General features: G+C 39.0%; 1 protein-coding gene across 1 annotated transcript in view; it reads left to right on the forward strand.

Moving 5' to 3' along the window:
• The first annotated feature begins 5479 nt into the window (after positions 1-5479).
• MPPED2 (metallophosphoesterase domain containing 2) overlaps positions 5480-26037 on the forward strand; it is a 164814-nt gene continuing 144256 nt past the window's right edge. The window contains exon 1 of the mRNA XM_015863521.2: positions 5480-5562. The gene's annotated coding sequence lies outside the window, so the exon portion shown is untranslated. The remainder of the gene's footprint in view (positions 5563-26037) is intronic.

Genomic DNA, 26037 nt, shown 5'->3' on the forward strand with positions numbered 1-26037 from the left:
TAGAAAGTATAATTAGGAATTACTGAGCTTTTCCTTGCCTACTTCTATCTCTTCTTTATGTTTGCCTTTTTCTGGCACTCACTGATGATGCTAGTGGAAAATGCATTAAAAATAAAGGATCATCCCATGAAGAAAAAGTGAATGCACTCAAGTGGAAACGGAAAACGTATTGATCATTATTCAGGTATGCCTTACTTGCCTGTCACCTCACAACAAAGAAGGGCATTTTTATTACATGGTCAGACAGTTCCAAGTGCTGTTGATTCTTCTTCTCTCTAACACTTATAAAATGTTATTACAGTTATGAGAATAGCACCGGATCTCATAATTCACACAAAATCTTGAAAAGCAGCAATCTCTAAACTTTAAAATCATTGAAATTAATGCATTCTGATATAATGTGTGTTTCCTCTAATTTCTTTGAAATTTTTAACAGTATTTGTTCTTTCTTTGAGCAGGTGAAAATTCCATTGGTATTCCTTTAAGCAGAAATTTATAAAATCAGAAATAATAATTAACTGACATTATAAGTTAGTTGAAAGTTAGAAGCACGTTGTTATAAGAGAGTTAAAAGTTAAGGCAGATCTCTGTGTAGTTGATGTCACCTGGTCTGCCCTGTGTAATAGAAAGCTTTGAGGAAGTTAGTTCTGGTAAGTGTGTAGAAAGGAACTAGAAACAAGTACTTTTGCAGTCTATCTCAAAAAATTAGTTGTGAATTGGAGAATGTACTGAATTGTGTACTAAATTAATTGTAGAGATGTGAAAATTCACTGGTAGCAACAGACTGCAACACTGGAAGGAAGTGTTTGCAGTGCTTGAGCATCTGCCTGCAGCACAGCTAGCAGTGATTCCTCCAGAGGAATACTGGGAGTGTGGAGCCCAGCCTGGACTCTCTGAATTAGCCCCTGGGGGTCCTGTCTTTGCTGTAACACATCTGGAAAAGATCAGCCTCACAAGTGAGTTTTTTCAAGTAGGTACCTAGGTGGTATGAGTATCTGCTTACAGGGAAGTTTTGAAGTCTCTATCACAGCTCCTGTCCAGAGTTTTGAAGTTTAGCATAAGTGTTTAAATGTTCAAAAACTACATGTTTTGTGAAAAGCAAAAGAGATATTCTAAACTGGAAAAATGCAAGTGAAATGGGATGAATTATGCTATTTACCTAGTATTAAGAAACCTTGCTCATTTTAATTTGGTTTTAAGTCCTCTGAACTCCTTTAGAACTACCTAATATTCACAGAGGTAGCCTTAGGAGGAGGGATACAATTTTATTTCATACATTAGAGTCTCTTTCAAACCAGCCAGAGGAAGCTATAAAAAGCTGAAGATTCAGTGACAAAGAAATGTAAAGTTAAGAAGCCCTATAAAACATCAGCATTGTGTCTAAGGTTATTTTCACCTTAGAGATGCTAGGCATTAAACTTACCAAAAGTAGATTAGAAATGGCACAATTAAGTCAACTATACTACAACCTTGTAATGAAAACAAACCTGTTTCTTTTTCATACTCAGATTCATGGCTCCGCCAAACGTCCTCCATTACAAATTTCAAGAACAAATAAAGAAAAAAAAAAGATTAATCATGGAAAAATTACTCCAGTCATTTTTATACCATATGAAAATATATATTGAAGGAGAGCATATCCAAAAGTAAGACCAAACGTAGAAATTGGAAGAATTATGGTTTTCTCTAAGAGTTGTTAATTATTATGAGGAAAAAAATTATGTAAATCTAACATGATATATCCTTACACTGAACACTAAATATCTAGAACAGAGCTGAAATGTGTTAAGAGAATATCATAACTAATTTTATGCATGAAGAAGAAATAAATCCGCATAGTTTAACACAGTTCTTAACGCAGGCTCAACAAAGCTTTTCCAAATACACAAAGACTTGGCTCAATGCTATGGCTCTTTGGTTTGTATTATTTAGTACGGTTTCAGCAGACATGAATCCACTGTCTAGACAAGTTATGTTTGATTTTAAATAGTTTTGATCTCATTCTTTTACATTTTGGTTAAAGTTTTGAGGGTATATCATGGGAAAAAATGTAATAAAAAGGGAACAAATACGAAGTTCTTAAAAGTCCCTTTGATTCTTGCTATGTCAGATCCCATTATTAAAGTATTAAAGAGAAATCATTTCCTACAGGAAAAAAAAGCTACACTTGATGCCCACAGTGTTCTGTTGCATAGATAGCAGCAAGCAGACATTGCTAAGTGCCTGATCTTTGAACTGGTGTAAGATAATTGAAGTTGATGGGGTTATTCTAATGTAACTGAGAGGAGAGTGAGGCCCAGTCTTCTGAATTGTCAGTTTTAAAGATCATGAATGAGAGTAGTTTTAATAAGAGGACTTTCTGTAACAAAGTATAATTTGGATTATTCCAGGAGGCTGAGCCCCCTGATAGGCAAGATATTTCCTGAAATTCCCCAGGCATAAAACTGGAAACATTATATAGAGGTGATAGGAGGAAACGTGAATTCTTGCTCTGGAAAACTTTCTCTTGCATTCTTATTAAAGGATTTAATTTCAAGGATGTAGAGATTTGTATGTGTTACAACATCCTTTTATTGGACATCAACAGTTCTACAAGGCTGATATAACATTGCACTACAGGTATCTCTGTCTCTCTGTCAGATAACCTCTGAGTTGAAATGTGGGTACACTTCTAGACCTACAGCCAAGAGGTGTGGGCAGTGAAGACTTTGGCACACACATATGGTCTTTCAAGGGTTTTCTTCATGTATTCTGCTTACATCAGTTAAATAAAATACATCAGTTAAGAGACTGACTTCCACCAGAAAGTGAATGCAAGTATATGATTTGCTGTCAGTGGAATTAAATCAGGAACAAGCTTAAAAGTTTGAATGGATCATAATCTTACAACTTCATTTTTCATGTGCATTAATTGAACAATAGCATTTACTGACTTCTAAAGTAACCATACATGATATGCGGTTTTTAATTACTGAAGGAAAATGAATTAAGTCTTTGGTATTTTTTCATGTAATTAACATCTATTTATAGAAATTACTGTATTTATATTGAGAGAAACCATAGTGCACTTTGTCTTATGAGTAAGGCTTTAATGATAAATGAAAAATATTGATAAGAAGTTCTTATACAAGATAGATCCTAAATATGTTTTATTTTTACTGCAAAAAGATACATTTTCTGTTTATCTTGAATATGTGATGATTCTCATAACTAAGTTTGACAGGCATGTAATGTATTTTTTGCGTTATTGCTGCTATATAGATGTTCTTTACTGTTTCAGCATTTTTTCCTTATGAGATGGAGTTTTCTAAAGCTTAGCTTAAAAAGCATTAGAAATCCAAAGACGAGCTATGGAAGAAGCCTACCTACCCAATAAACAGGTGAGAACAGCATAAGAACAGAACAAAGGATCACACTTTTGCTGTTAGGTAAGTGCATACTTAGACATCAGCTTCAAAATGTCTTAAAAATGAAGGTTTTAGCACTGGGTCCCTGCGATTCAGAAAAGGTTTATAGTTCTAAAAATTCTGTAGCAGTACTCGTAATCTGAAGTCCAGTTCAATAAATGGCAGGGTTTTTTCTTGGTTCACTGGGTTTAGATCTGGCTCTAGAAACAATTCGGCTGAAATTCATTCATGCTAATTGAAACACGTACGTATGTCCTTCCGTAGTCAGTGCCTGTGTTAGCAGGCCAAATAGTGAGTTAAACAAACTTGGCATAGGTACTGAACTTACAAAGAAATGTCAGTGTACGTCTCAAAATCCCCCGTGTGCTGTGATTAATGCAGGAACAGTGCTAAAATAGAGGAGCCAGTGTAAGCCAGACATCAGGGTGTCTGCTGGGCTTTAATACAGTGTGTACTTTTACAGTACTGGACTATTTTTAAGCAGTAATTTCATGAAAACCTTAAATACAAAGAAACCCCCCCCGCCCTAAGAGGCCATGGCTTCTTGTGCTTCTTTTTTCTTTCACTTACTGAAATCATAAAAATAATTTGTTGGGTTCAAGCAGAAATTGAACCTTTCTTCAGAGTTCCTGCTGCTCTGACTTGGTGTCTGATTCTGTAGCTCTTTAAGTAAATATAAGATCTTAACATATCACCATGTTTAATACATGAACAACAGACCATATGTAATAGAAATTATTTGTTTTATTTGGTCTGTACAGTAACGTTAATTAAATCTGTTGCTTCAGAGATGCAATTAGAACTTGGTTTTGATATGAAGTAGTTTTTACTGTGAAAAGATCATGCTCTTGGTCCTGGTAACCTACCAAAAGTTGGTGGATGAGGCCAACTTCTCCTTGTACTTCTGTTACTTCAGTTACATCAATGATGCCCAAATAGGCAGATATTAGTTTCTTTAATTTCATTCAATTTCAGCTTTCTGAGGTTTCACCATAAGATATATACAGTGTTGGTAAGAGCACAACAAATGTACTCATGCATTTCAGAAATGCTTGTCTTATCAAGGGTGAGAATACAGCTGAATTCTACAAGAACATTACATGTAAATACTACTGAAAATACTGGGAAATAGTATTTTCCACTCCAGTATTTTTATTTTTTAACAGTACACACGAAATGCCAAGAATGCTTAGAACTCAATAATGTGACACCAGACCCTTCTTTCACAGTCCTTAAGATACAAAATAACGATTGTTATAGATTTTTGCCTTACGCTGACATCTAAAACTCACGTGGAAAATACAGAAAAGCAGCCTATGATAATAGCTTAGAGAAAAGAGGCTTTTAAAAGAAAACTTGTAAAACAACAACAAAAAAGAAGCTACTGTTAGGAGCCAAAACAAATCCTTATTTTAATTGCCATGTAGTGAACAGGGAGGGTCTACCATGCCGTGCTCCTTCTAGCACAGACAGACACAGTGTTTAAATAACCCTTCTCATTTAACTAGCTGGTTTTTCTAATTGTAACAGCAGCGTGTCACAAGGACTGAATGCTCTGCATGGTAGGATACATACAAAGCACAGCTCTGGATGGCATCTCTTTAGAGCCCAGAAATGAGGTACACACTGTACGTGTAATTCAGTAGTTTATTGGGGCTCTACAAGCTTTTGTTCCTTTACTTCTCACGTCTCAGGCCCTCACCTCACAGCCTCATTTAGATATAGGATGAGAGGGAACGGCCTCGAGTTGCACCAGGGGAGATTCAGGTTGGACTATTGGAAGGATTTCATCTCTGCTGTTGGAATGGGTTGCCCAGGCGGTGGTGGAGGCGCCATCCCTGCAGGTGTTAAGAGATGTTTTGGTGTTGCACGCTGAGTTCCCACCGCCGCCGCTGGGTGACGCCTCGGTGCCGGCAGCCGCCGCCCCCCGGTTCCCCCGGCAGCGCACGGGGGGGGGGGCGGCCAGCGGAGCTCAGGTGAGCCGGGCAGGGCTGGGCTGGGCTGCCACGGAAGGCGGGCAGAGGGGCAGGGCGATGCCCTGGAGGAAGGCTGCAGAGGTTCCAAATGGACTCCCATGCAGTGCCGGGAGCTGGCACGCTGTAGCGGCCGCGATGTCCCATTTCTCGCCGCTTCTACCGACCGCCTCCTCTTACAGGTAAGTTGTGCGTCGTTGCATTAGCAATGTGTTTGAATTGTGGCGTTCCTGTACCTCAGAGGGGTTTTCCTGACTTGCTAGTTATGTTTCTGAACTCTCCCGAAGATGCATTGTAGTTGTTCCTATATGCATATATAGCTGCTCTGCTCTGTAAGTCTGCTCGGTTCCTCACTTGAGGGGTAAACTGTGCTTCCAGCAGGCTGAGGGAGTGCAGGTGGGGATGCACAGCTTCGCTGCACTCCTAATAAACATTCTTTTCTATTTATGTAGACTCCTCATCCAGAGGATAGTATGATTTTACCTTAACATTTGGTTCTATCACCTAGATGCATTTAAAGTGTGAGTTCTTATCTCTTCCACATGCAGCAAAACACACAACAATTAGGTTTATTTGGCAGGTGTTCCTTCAGGAGCAGTAAGGCCTTGAAGGTGCAGGTAGCCCCAGGCATGGGTTGTGTGCTGTAGATCCACATGTACTTCTTTCATTACAAGAAAAACTCTATGTGTGTTCTCTATGGAAGGGAATAATAAGGATGAGGAAACACCAAACTATCTGCAGGCTGCTCAGCTATGGAGGAAACATCTGAGTTGAAGTCATGTATGCTGTGCTTGCACAATGTAATAGAAAATAGTATTTATTTACTCTGCAGTGCTGGGTGGCCCGTATTAATGGAGTGGGGTGTGAACACCTCCAAGTGAATATTTCACTGTTCTCAAAGAAGATTTTGTTCTTGTTAGATATTCCACAGCTTCTGTGTGTGGCTGAGCTATTCTTGCTAGATACAGCTGGATGAGGAAATCAGCTTTGGCCCATGCCATGTAGGCCTTTAAAAGAAAAGGCCTGAGGGGGAGATTTTATTTAACAAACCTTCGCACCCTTGCATAGCAACCCAGTGCTTCCTATGGCCTGGAATGGGCTTGTGCAGCTGTGTAAGGTGTTGCTCACTTTGCCAAGGAAAGTCCTGCTCTGAGATAGGATAATGGAGGCACATCCCATTTGTCCTATGGGGGTAGGAGTGGGTGGAGAGCCTGTGCAGCTCTTCTGATTTGGGGCCATGCTACATTGCACACTGTAGCTATCTTTGCAGTCCTTTGGGGTTTTGTCTGGCATGCTTTATCTGTTGCAGGGCAACTAGCTGCTATTTCACAACCTGTATGATAACAGGTGTGTGTCAGGAGGGGATGTTATTCAGCAGAGTGTTAAGTGTTCAACTTAATGCAGGGTTCCTGGTTTTTTTCCCCTATTTTTGTTTTTGTCCTCTGCTATTTATTTATTTTTTTTTAATTATTTATATATATATTTGCTCAGTCCATTTGTCTCCAGTCATTGTAACCACCAAAGGGTATCTGGATGACAGTAATGGAGATTGTTTGCTTCACAGAAATGTATCACCTGTTACTAGCACAGGTTACTGAACGCCAGGATAGTAAGTGTGAATGATAAAAGAGGCTGAACGCACTCGCTTTTTGTATAGGTGGAGTGTGATGGCACTAGGTACTCCTTAGGATATCGGTTTTAGGACAAACATAGCAAGAAGATACTGTTTCCAAACATCTTGTCTGTGCAGAGATATTGACATCAAATGAGGAAAGAATATGAAAGAGAATAAAGCAGGCGCTGCAAGCCTGTCCCAGGAAATAGCAGACAAGCATGCAAGCTATGCTAATTAGTACTCTGAGAGGATCTATTTTTCCCCCTTTTACAGTAGCTGATGGAGAACAATGAGCCTGGTTCTGTTCCCTCACCCCAAGGGTTTGTATAAATATATCCACACAGCTTGACTCTGGTTTACTTTTCCCCCCTCTGTTCTTTATATTTAGTCTATTTGTAACACTGACATTTCACTAGAACTTCTATTGCTTCTCTTCCATCTGTGTTTTTATTTGGAGTATTCTCCCTTTCCTCCCCTACATCCTCTATAAAGATTTTAATTAGTGTCTTGCTACAGTTCTTGCTCTGTTAGTTTCCTTCTATTGTAGAAAGATAAGTTGGATGAAAAGAAAGCTACTAATTTGTCTTTGTGCTTTCTCCTATTTTGTGTCATTTTGTTCTGCTAGACAAACTATCTTTGATTTAGTGGGGTTGGAGTATGAGTGCATAATAGATTATCTGTCACTGGACTAAATCAATCATGGTTAACAGTGTATTGACAAGAACATATAGCAAGTATCCTTGACCTGAGTTTGAAAATACCTGTTATTAGCATCATATGGCTCTTGCTGCTGCTTGACCAGAACTCTGAGACAGAGTATTCCTTATAAGGTTTCTCCTTATTCTCCCTACATTCTGGCTTGCTTTCTTTGAGCCTTTTTGAAGTATTGTAGGCCACCTCATTCATTGGGGGAGCACAGAAGAACCCAGCTCATGTCTGTATGGGAAACTGTTAATCACAGCTGAGGAAAGTGTCAGGTCAGCTGTGGGAGCACAGGTGAGAGTAATTTAGCTGTGCTCCTGGAAGGGGTGGAGCTTGACTCCATCTCCTCTAGACCTCATTTAAGGGCTGACCACCACTAAGGTAGTGTCTCTTAGAGATTGCTTCTCAGTGGAGATTGCCTCAGTGTTTCCCAGCAGTCCAAAGGCTTCCATACAGGTGAGTTTTTCCTGTAAATAACGTTTTGGATATTTACTACCATCTTTATGTTATTGTCACCATACAATAACCTTTTGGATATTTACTACCATCTTTTCATTATTGTCACCATACAGCACTCCTAATAGCATTTTTTTTTTTAAATGTTGTAGCAAAATGTTTCTGCTGTTTGTTGTGTAATAGTAGCTCTGTATTACTTCCTGCTGGCAGAGAAGTGTATTTTCCCTTCTTAGTGGAGATGTTTAATTATTTGCCTTATGATTTTGTGCAAATGAGGGCACTGAGCTACTTGTAAAATAGTCAGGAGATGGCAGGGTCAGCCTGAACCTTTGTTCTCAGTTGCAAACATACAGGTGAGATGTTCACAGTGTTATTGTTGTTTACATCTGAGTCCAGAAATCAGAACTTTGAGTATATTTGACCAAACGTATTAGAATCATAGCTGAATTTTTTGAGGCTTACATTCAGAATTGGCTGAAAAGCCTGCTGAAGAGCTTGTTTTGGGACTGAATGTATCTTTACAAAGATGAAATGGTAATGCAGAGTAAGTAAAGTAATTACTACCAAGTGAGAAATAAAAGACTTAGAGGAAGATTATTGATGTACTTTGCTACTTCAAGAAAAATGTGTTTGGTAAGCTTCCAGGCAAGCAATGTCTGTGCTCAAGTTTGGCTTGCAATTTATGGACAAGTGAAAATACATTCTGCCTAAAGTGCAAGTAGATCTTCTTTATCTTGCTTATCAAAACATGCATATATTCATGCAAGAATGACAGAAATTCCACTGCAATGTTTTATTTTCTCTTTGCTACTTTTTAAAACTGAAAATGTTTTATCATTACTGTCTCACAGGCCTGGCATCTGAGAACCTTTTGGTAGCAGAACCAATGTGTGCTATCTTGTCTGTGTTTATCTCTCAAAGAAGGATGATAAACCTTTTGAGGAGGAAGGTGGAATGTTTTCCTGTGTGTGCTGAATTGTAACTATATGGTATGGACAGGGTAGGATAATAGCTTGCTTTCCAGGTGGGGTTGGCATCAAGGAGATAAATGATGGCTTTTCTGTATTTGTTTCAATTATTTGTGTGGTCTGTGCAACAGTGAGAAGCTTGGGGCACAAAGTGAGAAGCATGGTGCTATTGGTCCACATAAAGCTTCTTGTCTCTTTCACATTCATTGTCACATCAGCTCTTCCATGCACCATTTCTCCTTCTGAGAGTTTGCCATGCTCTGCCTATTCTGTTCCTCAGGACTTGAGTCTGAACATGTGCTCTTTCTCCAATTGCTTTCCTGTAGGACTGTGCTGTCATCCAGCTGCTTTCTGTTATTACAAATATTTGATTCTAAATAAAAACTTTAGTACAATGAAATTTAGTCTAACCTTGGCTCAACTGGAATGCTACCAGGAAGAAGGTTGTTGCTTTCTCTTGCCTGGAACCAGCAGAGCCATACTGGAGAAAGAGCAGAATCAGATAATGGGAAAAGGATTGCCAAAGATATGAACAAATACTGATTCTTCACAGACTTAACTCAAAGGGCAGTAACAAAATAGTGTTTCTTTGTCATCTTTTGGGTTTGGGAGGGTTCTGAATTTTGGGGAGCTTTTTGTTTCACTGCAGTTTGGAGGGGGATGTGACATTACTGGAACTGAGAGAGTCATTGAAAACATTCCCACATTTTCCTTCTGTCTTCTGACCTAGAAAAAGAGCTACTATTAAGATACCAACTTTCTTTAATCATAGGTGTGAGGATTGATTCTGGGTTTCATCTCCACTGATGTGTTTTAAAGTGTCTTCTGCTTTGCCTCTTGCTGATCTGGGGCAAAACTGAAGTTTAAAAATCAAATGAAACAAAGCTCTATCTAGAGTGTGGCTACAGTAGGTATTTATAGCTATGTGTATTTTCCATTTTCTAACTGCTTTCCCTTAAATGTTTCTGTGTAAATGTCTGGCATAGAATATATTGTATTACAAAGGAGACATAAACTCTGCCAAAATAGATGTAACTTCAGTTAAGAGAAAAACTTATATGCGATTTATGTACATGGTTGTGGGTGCTCCCTCCCTGAAGCACTCAAAGCCAGGCTAGATGTTGCTGTGAGCAACCTGGTCTAGAGGGAGGTGTCCTTGCCTATGGCACGGAGGTGGAACTAAATGATTTTAAAGGTCCCTTCCAATCCAAACCATTCTGTGATTTTTGTAAACGACTTTAAACAAAAAGTTCTTCTGGCTGTGCAAAGGAGAAGGAGAACCAAAACAAATGAGGTGAGAAAAAAGAACCAGAGAACAACAGTGGGTGATCAGAGGGGTCGTTAAGAAGTCACTGTACTTCTGTAAGCAAATGGCTACATTATCTTCTGAAAACATTGCCTCGAAGACCAGAGACTCTCAGCTGGAGTTTCCTTTGCCTGCGCAGCTGTTAGCATGTCCCATTGTTTTAAGGCTCTGCGCTGGGCTTGGCATTCTTGTGCTGTATTTTTGCTGTTAGCTTTCTGTTAGCAGTTCAGTGTTTTCTAAAGTTAACATCTGCAGAAGTCTCTGAAGTGTGAGGGTGGAAACCAACAGGTTATGGTGAAGCAATGAGGACTGCTGGGGTTTCCAGTGCAAAGGAATAGCGGCGAGAAAGGAGATAGGATTGTTTTGGGCTCTTCTTGTGGTGGTTAAATGGCAAGGCTTTCTACATTTTCACTTCCAGCTGGGTCACTGGGATTCTGAACTATGTACTTCAGCATAGCTTATGGATTTTAAACCTGTCACATTGCACTTCTATTATAGATATGGCACTGCACTTGCAAGCTATTTTCTTGATCTTTTGCCAGCTAGGCATTTGTAGCAGTCCTTGGAAGATATACTGTGGCAGTTCTCTTTTACAATATCTATCATTAACACCACTTTGGCGTCTCTAAGTTTCTTCTTTGCTGGAGATTGGAGCAGCTGATCAAGCAGCCCTTTGCTGTCTACTGGCAATTTCTCAGGTTTCCACCGTGTTTAAAATCTCCCTTTCCTAGCAAAGGTCCTGGAGACAGGTTGTGGCAGGGCAACTGCTGCCCTTGCTTTCATGATAATAATAAACTGTTTGAAACATTTCAATCAGGCCAAAGCGGTGAGACAGCTTTAATGAGAGTTTGTAGTGACCTTCTGTTTTATAGTAGGTGGATTCTGGCACGTTGACAATTTTGATTCTTACTGATCTTCCAGTGGCTTTTGATACTAGAGATCATAGGTTTACTCTAAAATACCTGTAGAAGATTCAGAGCCCTCTGGGCCCCGCTCTGACTTTGCTTCATTAGTATTTGCCTCAGCAGTGTCAGTTTGTCACTGTAAATATCTCCTTTTCTGATACTGCCCTGGTGAACTGCTGGGTTCCCAGGGCTATGAAGTGGGTGTTTCCCAGGTCTCCTGTATGTACGTGTTTGCTGCAGCACGCCTTTCCAAAACTCACACACGTAATAGCACAAAAGAAGTGCTTGGGTGCATTTGTTCCATACAAGTATTTCTGTGTGTATGACAGCAGTGCCTGCCTGCCAAAAATTTAGTCTGTGCAAAAGTAAATGCAAGCCCAATGAGGTTATGACTCCCTGTTGTCTCCTTTTGATTTTGTTGTTTTAGTTTTGATTCAGTATCTTCAATCACAGTGGCAGCCTAGGCCTGGGGAGAAGTACAGGCTGTTTCTGGTTACTCCTGTGATGCTTGGTGAAAAAGGCAAAGTGCCAAAGAATACCCAAGTAGCTTGTTCAGTGTCTGCGTGTCACAATACTGCCTTTAGTAACCTTGCCGAGCCATGACATGCAGCACAGCTGTCAGGGGGATGTCTTGTGGGGTGGAGCTCTGGCCTCATAGATGGGGTTGCTTCTGGGGGCTGGGAGAATTGATGAGAGCTAGTTCCCCAAAGGGCCTGCTGTGTTGCAATACAGGGGTCAGAACAAGCACATGGAAGGTGCTTGTATTGTTGCTGACTGCCTCGGTTTCATTTCTCCCCTGCCACTAGGGCAGTGGTTTACTAACTCTGTGTCTGAGCTGCTGGTTCACTGTGCTGTCCATTCAATTAAACTGTCTCTGTCCATCTTAGAAGAGCTAGTTGATAATTTACCTTGTGATTTGGTGTATGTATCCTCAAATTGTACCTGCCTATTTGAATCATGTTTCACTTTGAAATGATTTCTAAGGTCTCTTATTCACAACCTTTGTGGATTTCACTGTGGCAGCTAAATCTGACAGGAGTTATGAATTGGAGCCCTTCACCACCACAGTTCAGTCCAGGGTATTAAAGTGAACTGAAATCAATAGTGGTTTACATTATAATGTGCCTGGCTCTGAACTGGAAACTGAAGAACAGGTACATCACTTGTTTTGCCTCTTGTGCTAGAAGGCAGAAGCCTCTGGCAGGAGATAGGGTGGTCAACATCAAGAAAGTTCTTGAACCTTGCTAATATGACTTGGAAGAGCTCAAGTGGAATTGTTGTTCCTTGATAGTTAGCTTTCTTTCTGTGCCTCTTATTCACTTCTTCCATCTGTGCTTTGGATTACATTTGCCATGTGCATTAACTTTGCATGTGGTTCTAATTTACCTAGTTTCTTCAAATTTTGTAATCTCATGCATTTTTGCCATTTATGCTAAATTGTTACCAGCTGTAAAGATCACGAGTATTTTTTTTTTTTCACACTGTAGTCCTAATCACAAATGAAAATGCTAACTAAAACCAACAGGGCAAGCCTCCTATTGCCACAGGAGACAATTTCTGTGTTTAATACCCTGCTTCTAGTCGGTTGCTATCCAGTGCTAGAGCTATGATCTGTGTAATTCACTGTTCTGTCTCCCCCCACTTGCTATGAGAAGAAAGGAGGAGAATAGCAGCTTGTTTAAATGCACAATTTCTAGATGTGTAATGACTTCAAGTCACTCTTTGTTCCCAGTTGGTTGTAGCTAGGTGTAGGCTTCTAGTACCTCTCGTCTAAGTAGATGTAAAGGAGATGTTAGTAAAGTAGATGTCAATACCAGATGCTTTGCTGGAAAACAAAAATGAAACTAAAATGCTATGTTAGGTGAACATAACCTCATCAGACCAAGAAAATGCATTACTCATGTAATTAGGCTTAAAATAGTCCCCTTAAACCAGTGGTATCCAGTAAGTCCTGCTTCTTTGCTGGGTTCTTTTCAAGCTTGAAACTCTCCTACGTAATGATGCTTCCATAATTGAAATTAGCAAGAGCATGCCTGTCTTTCTACTTTTCCCAAGCAATGCTGTGTTGTCTTTTATTCCATTTTCCTGGTCTCCCAGATATTTCTTTTAAAAAATTACTGTCAGTGCTGTGGTAAGTGTGGTGGCAGCTTCCTTCTAGAACCAGGTGACATGGGTATCTGAACTAGTAGGTATGCTTATGCTGTGTTTTCAAGCATCATCTTACTCGCTTTTTACTGTGGTTGCTTTTGATGAATCCAAGACACTGTGACTATCAGATAAAACTGTGCAGCCATTTTAATGTCATATTTATTTCCACGAAGCAGCAAACCTTGTCACCTGAACTAAGCACTGACAGCGATCACCCCCTCCCCCAAGGGCTGCACTCACTTTGTGTTAAGTAGCGTATTGATTACAAGATTACAGCACTTTGTATACAAAAAGTGCGTGGTCATGGACCTTCAGATTTCAATTGCCTATTTATCTCTGGAAAATGCTATATGTTCACAGAACTGCTTGGGGTGGTGGCATAGCTTAAGCTTTAGGACAGTTCTGTATTTGACAGAAGACATTTTTATTTGGACTGTTTTATACTGGGAGGTGCTGATCTGTTGCAATCTCAGTAGAAAAGGCACTCAGACTCTGGAAAGTGTAATTTACAAAGCTACGTATAGGGGCTAAAACTAAAATAAATGAGAGAGTAGTATGAGTGATCTTGCATCCCTTTAAATAGCAGGAACCCTGAGCTGTGCAACATCCTATGGTGCAGCACATCATGCAGACCTATCTGTAGAAAGGGTTACTGCACTTTGGTCATTCAAGCTGTGCAGGTTTGTCTAACGAGAAAACTGCTCTATTAATCATTCTTTCTATCAAAAGAAAGTATGATCACGTGAGAATTTCTTGCTGTACTCCCAGATACAGACAAGGCTGTGCAGTGGTGTAATCACTGGTACCAGCTGGGAGCTGCTCCTCTCTTGCCCTTAGCTGGTGACATTTATTCTGTGACCAAGGGATGTGCACAGCACATCCCAGCCTGAAGGTCATGTTTAGAGGAAGCACAGACCTAGCTCTGCTCAGGTTAACTGTCACATGGACCACTAACTCCTCAGTGTACAGTGCTTCTGCTCAGGATTATAACGGAGACCATACCCATTTTGTTCATGAGTCAAACATTGCAGTACTAGAACAGGAAAGATAACCTACTGGTCAAATGCTGTCCGTTGCTGCTCACCTTCCAAAAAGCACAGTTTTTTCTCTAGCACAAATTCTTGCACTATCTTTTATGGATGTTTGGGATCCAAGTGATGGTTGTAACTAGTTGTGTATGCTATTGTCCCAGTGTGGTGAATCTTAGCATTACAGAGTTGCTACAGCTTGAATCGTTGAGTAAGCAGGATTAATTGAATCCAAAGGAGCTCTTTGGACAAAGTCACCAAGAGAGCTGAGCATGTTTAAAACCCTGATGCTGGCTTACTCAGGGATTTCAGCTGTTCAGTTTACACCTTCTCTTCTCTGTATTGCCCAAGGTCCTGAACAAAGGAGGTACTGGAAAATTTGAACTGCCAGCTCTTCAGGCAATATGTACTACAGGACCTTAAGCTGTCCTGCAGGTCTCGGATTATCAGGCATAACAAATATGCTGAACCATAAGGGTTCCTTCTGATTATGCTAGTTTACCTGGATTTCAAAAATAATTAAATAAATATTTTTAAACCAAGAAGTATTGAAATAAGTGGAATCCCTTTTCTTGTTTGAGGTGGTTAAAGATATTTACTTTTCCAGGGCTCAACAAAGTAATTATTACTGAATTCTACAACTTTTCCAGAATTTAGGAAACTCAGAAAGAGAAATTAATGCTTAAAATCTTCAATGAGAGTGGATTGTGCTTTTTTTTTTCTTCCCCCTTCTCCTAGAAAATGTGATTGTTTAAATGCCTGTTACTTAGAGTAGGAATGGTCTACATTAGATCAGTGCTTTCATGCCTCACCCTGGTGTAGTTGGAGAGGTGTGTTTCAAATCATTTGCAATCTTCAATTGGTAAGATACTCCCAAATGTTTCACTGCAATTCTTTTCCTGTTGTTGTCTCAGAGTTAATGTAATTATGTCTCTCAGTTTTGTTCAGTCACTGGGGCTGATGAATATCCTGAAAGAAATTTGTTAATCTCATGTGTAACTAAGGCTTATAACATCTTTAGCCCAACAGAGTTAGGTATTGATATTTAACTTCATATTTTAAATTGCTGTCTTCTGCATTTCTAATACATGGAGGTACATTTTTAGTAATATTTCATTCTTTTTATTTTTAACATTGTGCTTTGTGTTATTACACAGTAGCAGTTTAATATTCTCTTCAAATGTTCTTTGCCATCTAGGCCGTGTGGTTTTAACCTTACTCCAACAATACACCCAAACAATGCACAATGCTGTTGAATCTGTTCTGATTTCAAGAGATCTGCGAAGCGTTGGATCCTAATTTGTTCTGTGAAAATTCCCTTCCTCCCTCCTTCATCGGTCTGGTTCCTTTCCCTCCTCTGTGGAGCAGGAATCACAGTATTAAAAATAGGATATAATGTTTCTTCCTTATTTTTTTTTTTTCCTTTCACGGTCACATCAGTCTTCATCCAGTTGCTAAATGTTTTGCCTTGATGTTACTCCGTTGCTAGCTAGGTTATTAGAAAATAGAATATAGATTTTTCTTTTTTATGATGAGATTTTCCAAGCTTGCCTAGAGGGTTGGGGTGCCCAATTAGGAATTGATGATATAACAGCAGCTTTAAAAATCCCACCTGTAGGTTTGAAGCTTTTAAATGAGTCTGAAGTTGAGTGCAGCCATAATAAATGCTAAAATTGTGCAATACCTTCCTATGATTGGAAGGAGTGTTAAAAAGCAGCTGTTTTGCTGTTGAATAGCTACAGAAGTTGCCAGTAGACTTCAAATCAGTAAACTAATCTGCTTTCTATGTAGCAGGGTCACAGGCAGTTACTTACAAATACTAAAGCACCGTGCAGCCCCACTGTAATGACTAGTTTAGTCTAGGAAGATGTGTTGTATAAGTTCCTGGTGATAGTTAATCTGAAACTTTGAAATAAGCCTGGAGCAAAAATGAAAGCAGGAAATGCAGGGGTTTTTTTATTTTCCAATGGAGTAAGTGAAAAATGCGTGGTTATTTTTTAGTTATTTTAAAGAATTTATAGTTGTAGACCATCAGCTATGAGACTAAAATTAAAGCAAGACTCTTGTATGCCAAAGATATATTTATTTCTTTTTTTAATGATTCCAAGGGTATGGCAGGTGAATCCATTTAGCAAGTCTAATGACTGGAAAGTGGAATGTTTTTCAAATAGCATGGATGAAACGATCTGTAGCCCATCGGCTACAGCTGGAATGATGTCATACATGGTTATGCTTTAATTCTTCCTGCATTGCTAAAGGGGAACGGGGTCTGTAATATCCGCAGACTGCCTCACTGAATGCAAATCCTCATGCTGGCAATGGAGAGCCTTCTCTTTCTCAACATGACTAATGTTAATTTCTTTAGCAGGAAAAAAAAAATTTAATATGTCTCTCTAATGGTAAATTACCATTTATTGTAAATGTGCCACATAAAGGAAGTAATAAGTCATTATTATTGACCTATTACTGTTCCTTCTATTTTACCTCTAATTAAATAAAAATGTGCACTCGGAGTTAATATGCTTTTTGTTTGAATATTCTTTTATTAGTCCATAGCCTTCAGCAACTGGTGCTGATATTCCAGCACACTGCAGTAATCAAAAGTTCTAGTTGGATTTTGTTTAATCTGGGTTTTACGTTTTTATCTTAGTTATCTCCTAGTCAACTGATATTCTTTGTCACTTCTTGGCTTTTCAGGCACAAAGGTGTGAGTTTCATTCTGAGGGGAAACCATCTTCCTTAGGAAATGATGCAAACTAAAACGCAGTAGTGCTAAAAAAGCGGAGTTCTAAGGTAGAAAAATATATGTAAGTAATTATAAAAGAAAGCCAGAAATTTGCAGGATGTGGACAATGATGCAACACAACTGCTAGAACAACCGAGTGATTGAGACAGTGGGGTAGGACATGTGTTGGGCAGTGTTAGAAAAGAGCCTCTCTTCTCCCTTCTCAGAAAACTGCCACTAGTGTGGAAACTATCCCAAATACACTCAGGAGCTGATAGCATAATGTGAGAACCTCGAGGCAAAGTACCCTATCTTCATAGATGGCCAGTTGTGCTCATTATTTCTCATGCTTTTTCCTTTGGTCGCTATTCCTTTCTGCATAGAAAGTTTAGCAGGAGAATTGCTGGAGTTTCACTGCAGCTTTACATGCACCCTGGAGGCAAGGCACCGTCCTTGGAGCTGGGAAGCATGGACTTGAGCTTTGTTTGGTAAGGAAGGCATTGAGCCTGACCTCCTAAACCCTGAGTTGTGTGTGTGTCATGTTGGGATGTGAAATGAAACAGATTTTTTTTTTTTAAAAAAAAAGCAACACCCCAAAACAAGAACAAAAAAATCAGGAACCCTTATCAGATCTTACAGAGAGAAGATGCAAAAGTCTGCCCTCAGGAGAAGGGCTGATATTCTGTGTGTTGGCACTTGTATGCTTGGCAGAATAAATGTACCAGCTTTGGCATGCAAGATGTTCTGTGAGCTCCTATTTTTCAGGACTTTAGTGTGCTGGTTGTTTTGAATCCCACTCTGACATGCTGCGTTCCTCCATGCAACGTAGACATCACACTCTGAAATCTGAATTCCCTCTCTGGCATCAGCAGCCTAGCAGTGAAATGTCATTGCTTGTTCTTTATGGAGCCCTGCGTCTTGTATTGGACATACCTAATTCCAAGTGTGGGCAGAGTGGAAGGAAGTGTGTTACCTGGTGTGCCCTTAGTGATTCTATAGCAGTAATTATAAGCAGGGTTACTTTACCCTGAATCAACTGAATGGTGATGGCAATTCTGTAACTATACTGGAATGATATCTTTTGCTCCATATCTCTTGACTAATTAAAATATGTTGAAGTAAGTGTAACACTGGACCAAAATTATCATTGTATGATTTTAAAAAAAATAAAAATGCAGTTATTACTTGAGAGATGTTCAAGAGCTTAGCTAACTGTGGAATGTAAGTCTCCTTAGACTGTCACGACTGTTGATAGCTATGTCAGTCTGTGGCTGCTGAAGGAGGAGTAAGAAAACCTGTTGAACCACCTGTCATGCATTTCTCCAGTAAAAAAAATCCATATGCAAGAACTAAAAAGTCTTCTGAAGTGTTGAATATATTTAAATTTATTTTTCTGATATAGATCCCTTTGTCACCTCTCCCAAATGCTCCTGCAGCCTTTCTGTTGCTTTCCCAATCTTCTGTACTTGCTCAGTTCCTTCTCGTGCCTCTTAAGCACACTCTGACCTCAATCTCTTTTCCTAGAGTCCAGCCTCTTCTTTCCACTAGTCCCCCAGTGAAGACTGCATGCTTTTGGTTTTATTTGCTTTATTTTATCCTTTTTTTCCCTCCATGATGCCTTTCTTACCTGAACTCTGTGAAGAGCGCTTTGAGGAATACAGGTACCTGAGGCCAGACAGTAATGGAATAACACATTTAAACTAAATGTCTGTGTCCAAGGAAGAAAACATCCTTTCTGGTAGAAGTGACATTGCCCTGTTGTAAGAACTCTTTTAAAAGAAGAAAAGGGAAAAAAATGATGTATTTTTCCCGGAACTCCTAAATGGTCAATCTGTTCAGCTCAGACTTTAAAATCTCTGATGATTATTGTTACCCTTCAATAGTGTTCCTTAATGGGATAAAGGAAAAAAATATATATATATATATATATATATAATTTCTTTTTTAATGTTCTTTTGCATAAGAGTTCTGATGTAGAAAATCAATACCAGCTATTCAAAGGAGATCAATTGAAACAAATAATATTACTAGTGGACAGGCTTGCAGGCTTCGATTATGTTCCTCCTGACACAGTTCTGTGCTGATACTTAGAAAACCCTGGAAACAATTTAAAGTGATTATGTTATGAAACAATTCAGTGTTTGGGATATATCTGAAGTGAAGGTCCGGCACAGATGAAAACGTTATTTTATGTGCTTTAAAAAGATCATATTAATGAGCAGATAGGTTGTGCATGTCAAATGAAAGACAGCTACTGTCCCAAAGGCACTTTATTTTGGTTGTTAATGGTTTAAATCATCATCATCAACAACAAACCCTCCTAGTGAAAGTCTTCAGAGAGGTATATAATGCTTGGATTTTTTAATTATTTTTTCAGGTTTCTCTTACCCTGTACTTAATCGGAGGCATTTTCCTTGTTATATCTGGAACACAGATTACTCTACAGTCTCTCTTTGTCTGTGCCAGCTCATATAACTCACATTTTTATTACCTTGATCAATTGAAACATTTTATTAAAGGTCAAAAGAAAAGAAAAATTGTAAAATTAGAAATGGAAATGGATTTGATTAACGACTGAAAGCATAAATATGGAAGTAAATGATCCAATTTATTACCTTTTTCTGTTTAATAATTATCTTTGTCTTTGGTTCTAGTTCTGCATTTTATTCCAGCTGCTTTGACTATATAACTGACTGTTCTTTTTGTATCTAATTATCTATAAACTTGGGAGAAATCTGCATTAACCTATGCATGCTTAAAATGGCTGCTAACAATGGCAGCATGAGATGGTCTTAAGCTTGGTCGGAAGTCTTTCAATTTGCAGATTTAGTACTGAAACTGATTTTCACTCACAAATCTGTTTTTTCTGTTATTTAAATTGAATTTCTAATCGTTTATTATTATTGGAAGCCTATTCTACGAACTATGTATGTGTACTGGGATTGACTGTGTCTGTGCTATGGAGCAAGTGTGTTCAGTGGTGCATTGTGACTCCAGTGTTGGCTGTACATGTTGGCTGCAGGTGTTGGGATCAGTACTGGCAGCCACACCTGATCTGAGCACACATCATCCCTACTGCTCCTCTGAGAGGAGATAGAACTGTATGAGCAGTGAGGGAACAGAACTGAAGAATGAAACTGGTGATGGGGTGTTTGAGACAATGGAGTTTTCTTGATGTCTCAATCTATTGCAGCACATCTGATCCACACTGCACACCCCAAGTAGGTTTTTTCACACTGGGGCTGTAACTTCTGGGATCAGCAGTTGCGAAATGTGCAAATGAATATAACACAGAGGCAAACAGAACTGCTGTAGCTGAGTATTAGGGGCGTTCTCCCTGCTAATGCCACAGTTCAGCAAAAATTATAGGCACTTTATTACTTTTTAACTATGTCAGTCTTCATGAAGTTCAGATCAGTTAAATGTGAGTGCATGTGACTTGCTAAACTGTAGTTCTTATTTTCTCTGGTTGAAGCTACAGGGGAGCCCTTGAGAACCTTGGATGGAAAAAGACAGTACTCTAAGCAGTCAGAAACATAGGAATCAAGCAGGAATACTTGCACTCTGTTCAGAGAGCACTGCCTGAAGTGCAGTTGGGTCACATCAGAGACCTGGCAGAGGGCAGATGTAGAGGACAGTTGTGATCAAAGAGGGCAGCTGTGCTGCCAGTACAGATGGATGCTCCCCAGGAAGCTGATCTGACACTGTTTCACTCCCTGTCATCACCCAGCTGAGGTTTGGAGGGGCAAAACCCCAGCGATCCTCAGGACAGAGACTGAGATCTTTCTTTGTAAATCTCCAAAGCATAGATCTCTCAGATCTTTGTATTTCAATTACACACAACAAATTGACAGGTACAGTAACATTAGTATTGATTGAAGTCCAAAACAGACTGAACTCTGCCATGGGTTATCCCATGTGATGATGGTATTTAAAACAGGGATTCTACTTATTTATTTATTTTTCCCAGAGAAATAGTAGTGGATTATTTATCTTTATTATTTTAGGAATCATTATATGCTTTTTAAAATTCTATTAACTCATGTTTCTTTTATAGTTCATACAAATATATTTGCACACAGTACTTCCTCTCATAGAGTGAAGTTTTTATCTTAGTGCCTACTGCTTATATCTTACCCTGTATTAACATCTCTCTCATAGGCTTTTGTTGATGATTACAGCATGATTTTCCCAAAATAGCCATGCTTCCACAGGTCATCTTTTGCTGCAGCAATGTTCTTCCAAGCCTCTGAGTTGTGTTCTGTCCTGGTGGCTACGTGTTGTTGATAGGGGTGAAGTGGGGGAGCACAGTGTGTCCGGAAGAAAAGGAAAACTGTTGGAAGTTGCAGATGAGTAGGAAGAGAAGACAGAGTTTACAAGAGTTGTTCCAGAAGAGCTGGAAATTACTGCTCTGATTTTGTTCTTAAGTACTTAATTGTAAGATGCTCAGGGTGTCTGCTTTAGAATATTTACTGACAACCAGCACTCCATATGTTGAAAGCTGCGGTTTCATTGAGGTTGCTTTTGAAAGTGCTCCAATCACAAACTATTCAAACTTTTGTAAATCAAACCCTACATCTTAAGTGAAATAGTCTTAGGAAAAAGAAGAAAAGAGGAACTAGTGACCATCTGAAGGGGTAGAAAAGCAATTTGAGTGATTTGCATAGCATTATCTAGTTTCTGAGGCAGGTGATGATGTTGTATAAGCTTTTCAGGTTTTTTATCTTTTTAAGTGGATAAAGTGAGGTTTTCTTTAGTTACAAGTATTCTTTCTTCTCCAGGTTATCCACCGTGTTCAATGGAGGAAGCAAAGAGACTTGATAAAATGTCATTGTAGTGTGTTGCAAATGCAAGGGAGTGAGGGGAATTGTTCAGTCAGCCTTAGTTTGATGTGTCTAAGGTTTGGAATTCTTGGTTTTTCCCAAACTCTATAATACAATTATAACTGAATGTTTTTTGTGTCTAATTGTACAGTACTTTGAATACTAGTAGGCATTGGTTGAGGAGACTGATGGATTCTAAACATATCAACAGGAAATTATTGGAGAGTATCTCAAGGGGTTATTTTAGACACAAACAAGAAAAGACAGTTACTTTGAACGGCAATCATATAATTCTTTTACATGCAGCAACTCTTTGAGACATGTCTGATTCACTGGTAATTAAAATTATAAATAACTCTTGTTTGGCCTGAGTGATTACGTTCATGCTCCAGTGACCGTGGCCTATAAGTACTAAGGCATATAATTAGACCCTTTTTTGACCTTTCAATATCATGTTGACCATATCTAGGCTATAACAGATCCATAGCCTACATGGTTGTTGAGGGCCAGATGGTGTTTTCATGCAAAATTAACGCAAGAGGTTGCTTCAAAGCTCCTTGTTCCATGTGCAGTGCAAGAATAGATTATTGAGGCAGGATCTGGCATGATATGATGAACTGTAACTGAACTTACTGAGGATGGGTATTTTGTGAATCACTTGCCTTTCTGTCCATGGTTCTCTGTGTCCTTCTACATGATTTAACTTGTAATTTTTAAAGTAATTTTTTCATTTAGAGTCAAGATGTAAACTTTAATCTGACTGTAGCAATAATTCATGTGTTTTACCAATAACAAGATTTTACATGTTTGGTTAATGATAATAACGGTCCTTTTAGAATAGCATGCCAAGGTATATAATTCATGGGAAGCATACGTGTACTTTTTACATCCAAAGTAAGCATTACGTTACCTAACTGCAAGAAGAATACAGAATTTTCAGTCCAGTGTTATTACTTATTGTGGCCGAATTTCACATGTAAAATCCAATGACTAATTCCTTTTCCTGTAATTTTAGTTTGGACTACTTCCACTTCAAGCATTTTAGGTTTTGAAGAAGGGTCACGCTGAGGAAAATGAGGAAAAAAAAAACCCCACACAGTCACATATCTGTCAGACACTGCTGAGAATTTCTGCAAGTTAGAAGGTGACAATGAAGATAAGCATTGTCTTGAAATAGCCATACAGGCCTGAGCTTTCACAAAGTAGTTAATGTTCAGTGTATGAAATTATGGACTGTGGCCATTGACCACAGTTACAAAGTTATAAAACTGAGAAGTGTGTATCGGCTCTACATCTTGACTGCAGCTGTTACTTCACCTTAGCTATTGATGAATTACTACAAAAATAATGAAACAGTCCTTAATATTCCATGATATCTTTAAGTATGCGTGTAGGAAGACATAAGACATGATTTTTATATATTCATCAGTTCAGTGCTAACAAGCTGACAAGATATTGGGCTAAACTGTACCTTCAGGCAGCATTAGTATTGCTTTACTGAGAAGTAATATTGCCAGTTGTGTCCAGACTCAGATGCAAGAATTTCTGTAGTGCACCGTTTCCTTTCAGTGCTTTCTGTAAGCCTTTGGAAATGAGGTCCAGCAGTAATATTTTTCTGGCAGTGTCTCCATTTTTCCACATATTCATTTACATGATTTAGATCCTCTTGTATGCAGTCTGCAGCCAAAGTCTGTGCTCTGCACCTTGCTTCAGGTAATGGGCCCAAGATGTGTTTAGAATCCCAGATGACAGGAGGTACTGAATTTACATATTTTGTGTATGAGGCATGCAAAAGTAACATAAAATAATCTCTGTTGATAACCTAAAGGAGGACATTAATTTCCAATTTGGTTTTGATGTTTTGTGCTGCTGTGGAAAGAAATATTGCTGTTTATTTGTTTGGGATTTATCCTTCTAATCTGTTTAGAATAGAATACTACAGCTCTCATATTTACAATGGTAGATCTTTTATTTATTTCACATCAGGAGTAATGGTAGTAGTTGCACTTAGAGTAGCTTCATATTGTAAAAAATGATGAAAACTTTGTCTCAGTTTTTAGCATTGTCATCCTGTTTTCATAGAATCATAGAATATCCAAGGTTGGAAAAGACCTCCAAGATGATCCAGTCCAGCTGTTCACCTACCACCAATATTTCCCACTAAACCTTAGTTACAGCATCTAAACATTTATTGAATGCTTCCAGGACTCATCCATCTCCCTGGACATCCCACTCCAGCACCTGACCACTCTTTTGGAGTAGAATTGTTAGTTTATATCCTACCTGAACCTCACCTGGTGCAACTTGAGGCCATTCCCTCTCATCTTGCTGCCAGTTACATGGGAGAAAAGGCTGACTTCCACATTACCACAACCTCTTTTCAAGTAGCTGCAGAGATCTAAAGGTCTCCCTTGAGCCTTCTCTTCTCCAGGCTCACTGATCCCAGTTCCTTCAGCCATTTCTCATAATGCTTGTACTCCAGATTCCTCACTGGCTCTGTTGTCCTTTTCTGGATGTGTTTCAGGGCATCAATGTATTTCTTGTGAGGAGCCCAACACTGAGCACTGTAGTTGAGGTGCAGCCTCACCAGTGCTGAGTACAGAGGATTAACCTTTTCCATATGTATTATGGGTCCTGATTTTCTGGTAGTGACATGCCTGTTCCTAGCATGGAAGAGTTTCATGAACTCCTTTCCTCTTTCAACCTAAAGACAAAAAAATCATAGGGATGATCACTCCCCTCCCTCCCTTAATAGCATCTTTTTTTTTTTCTTTTTTTTCTGTATGTTCTAAAAAGAGGTCTGCTGCTTATACAGATTTAGCACTTATGTGCTATCAGCAAGAAAAGGCAACTGGCAGTTGAGACAGATGACAGAGAGATGACGCTTGATACAATTGTATCTTCTACTTTGGAGCTTTCTCTTCTTAGGAAAGATGATAGGAAAATGATGGATGCACAGCTGGCTGGCTCCTCTTGCCCTGTGGAGATCACCTGTGAGTGCCTAGGGAGCTATGGCACACAGAGCTGCACTTCCAGGGTATGGCTGGGGCCTGTGCTGCTCCAGAAAATTTCCAGGCGAGTGCCCAGGAATTCACTCAGGGTTTGGGATCTTGTTGTTCATGAGGATGGATTTGATTGTCATAAGTTTCTTGTTCCCTTTCTCTCATGAGTTCTGTGAACTCCCCAACTTCAGCTTTGAAATGGACATCTTCAGCTCATTACTTGGTTATGCAGGGAATGAATGCAGTTTTATCTAGTAGCCCAGGAAAATCTGAAACTCCTATTTGAAAAACAGAATTTGGTATAGGAATTAATAGGAAAAAAATAAAAATAATAATAAAGGAAATTAATGATATCATTTTCTCAGATCGAGGTTTTTTTTTTTGGTTGGTTATTTTTTGACCTGGTGCAGAGCATGCTTTAATTATCACGTGGTTTCTTTAGTTCTGTTTTATCCAGTTGTACCTGTACTGTTGCTCAATTTCTTAAAATATTAATGTTCTCTTATTACAAAAAGAGATTAGAAAAAGACACTGTTCAAGAGAAGAATGCACACCTGCTATGTTAAGACCCTGCCTTTTTTGTGGTTACTTCTAAAATAACTTCTCTTTCAAGGTCAGTGTACCAGGAGCATCCCATTCCCATTGATTGTATTTTAACTATTAGCTATGAAATCCTGTTTTAAATGCGAATAGGTGCAATGTGTTTTGGTTTGTTTGTTTGATTGGTTTTGTTTTGGTTTTGTTTTTCTGGAGTTAAATTCTTCTATTTGATTTTGTGTCTTTGTTTGTACATTCTCATTTTGTAAGGCAGCTGTTTAGGCTTATGCAATGCAAGATAATGCAAACAAACACAGGAGGTTCAGTCAGCATTATGCTTTTGTTTTAGTCTGTACTTCCAAATGATAGGTTGCAGTAAGTATTCAATTTTCTGATGAGGCTTAAAAGAACTTAGGCTCTCCAGTGTATCAGCACAGAACTC

The sequence above is a fragment of the Coturnix japonica genome, chromosome 5 (assembly GCF_001577835.2).
Source record: "Coturnix japonica isolate 7356 chromosome 5, Coturnix japonica 2.1, whole genome shotgun sequence".
Classification (NCBI taxonomy): Eukaryota; Metazoa; Chordata; class Aves; order Galliformes; family Phasianidae; genus Coturnix; species Coturnix japonica.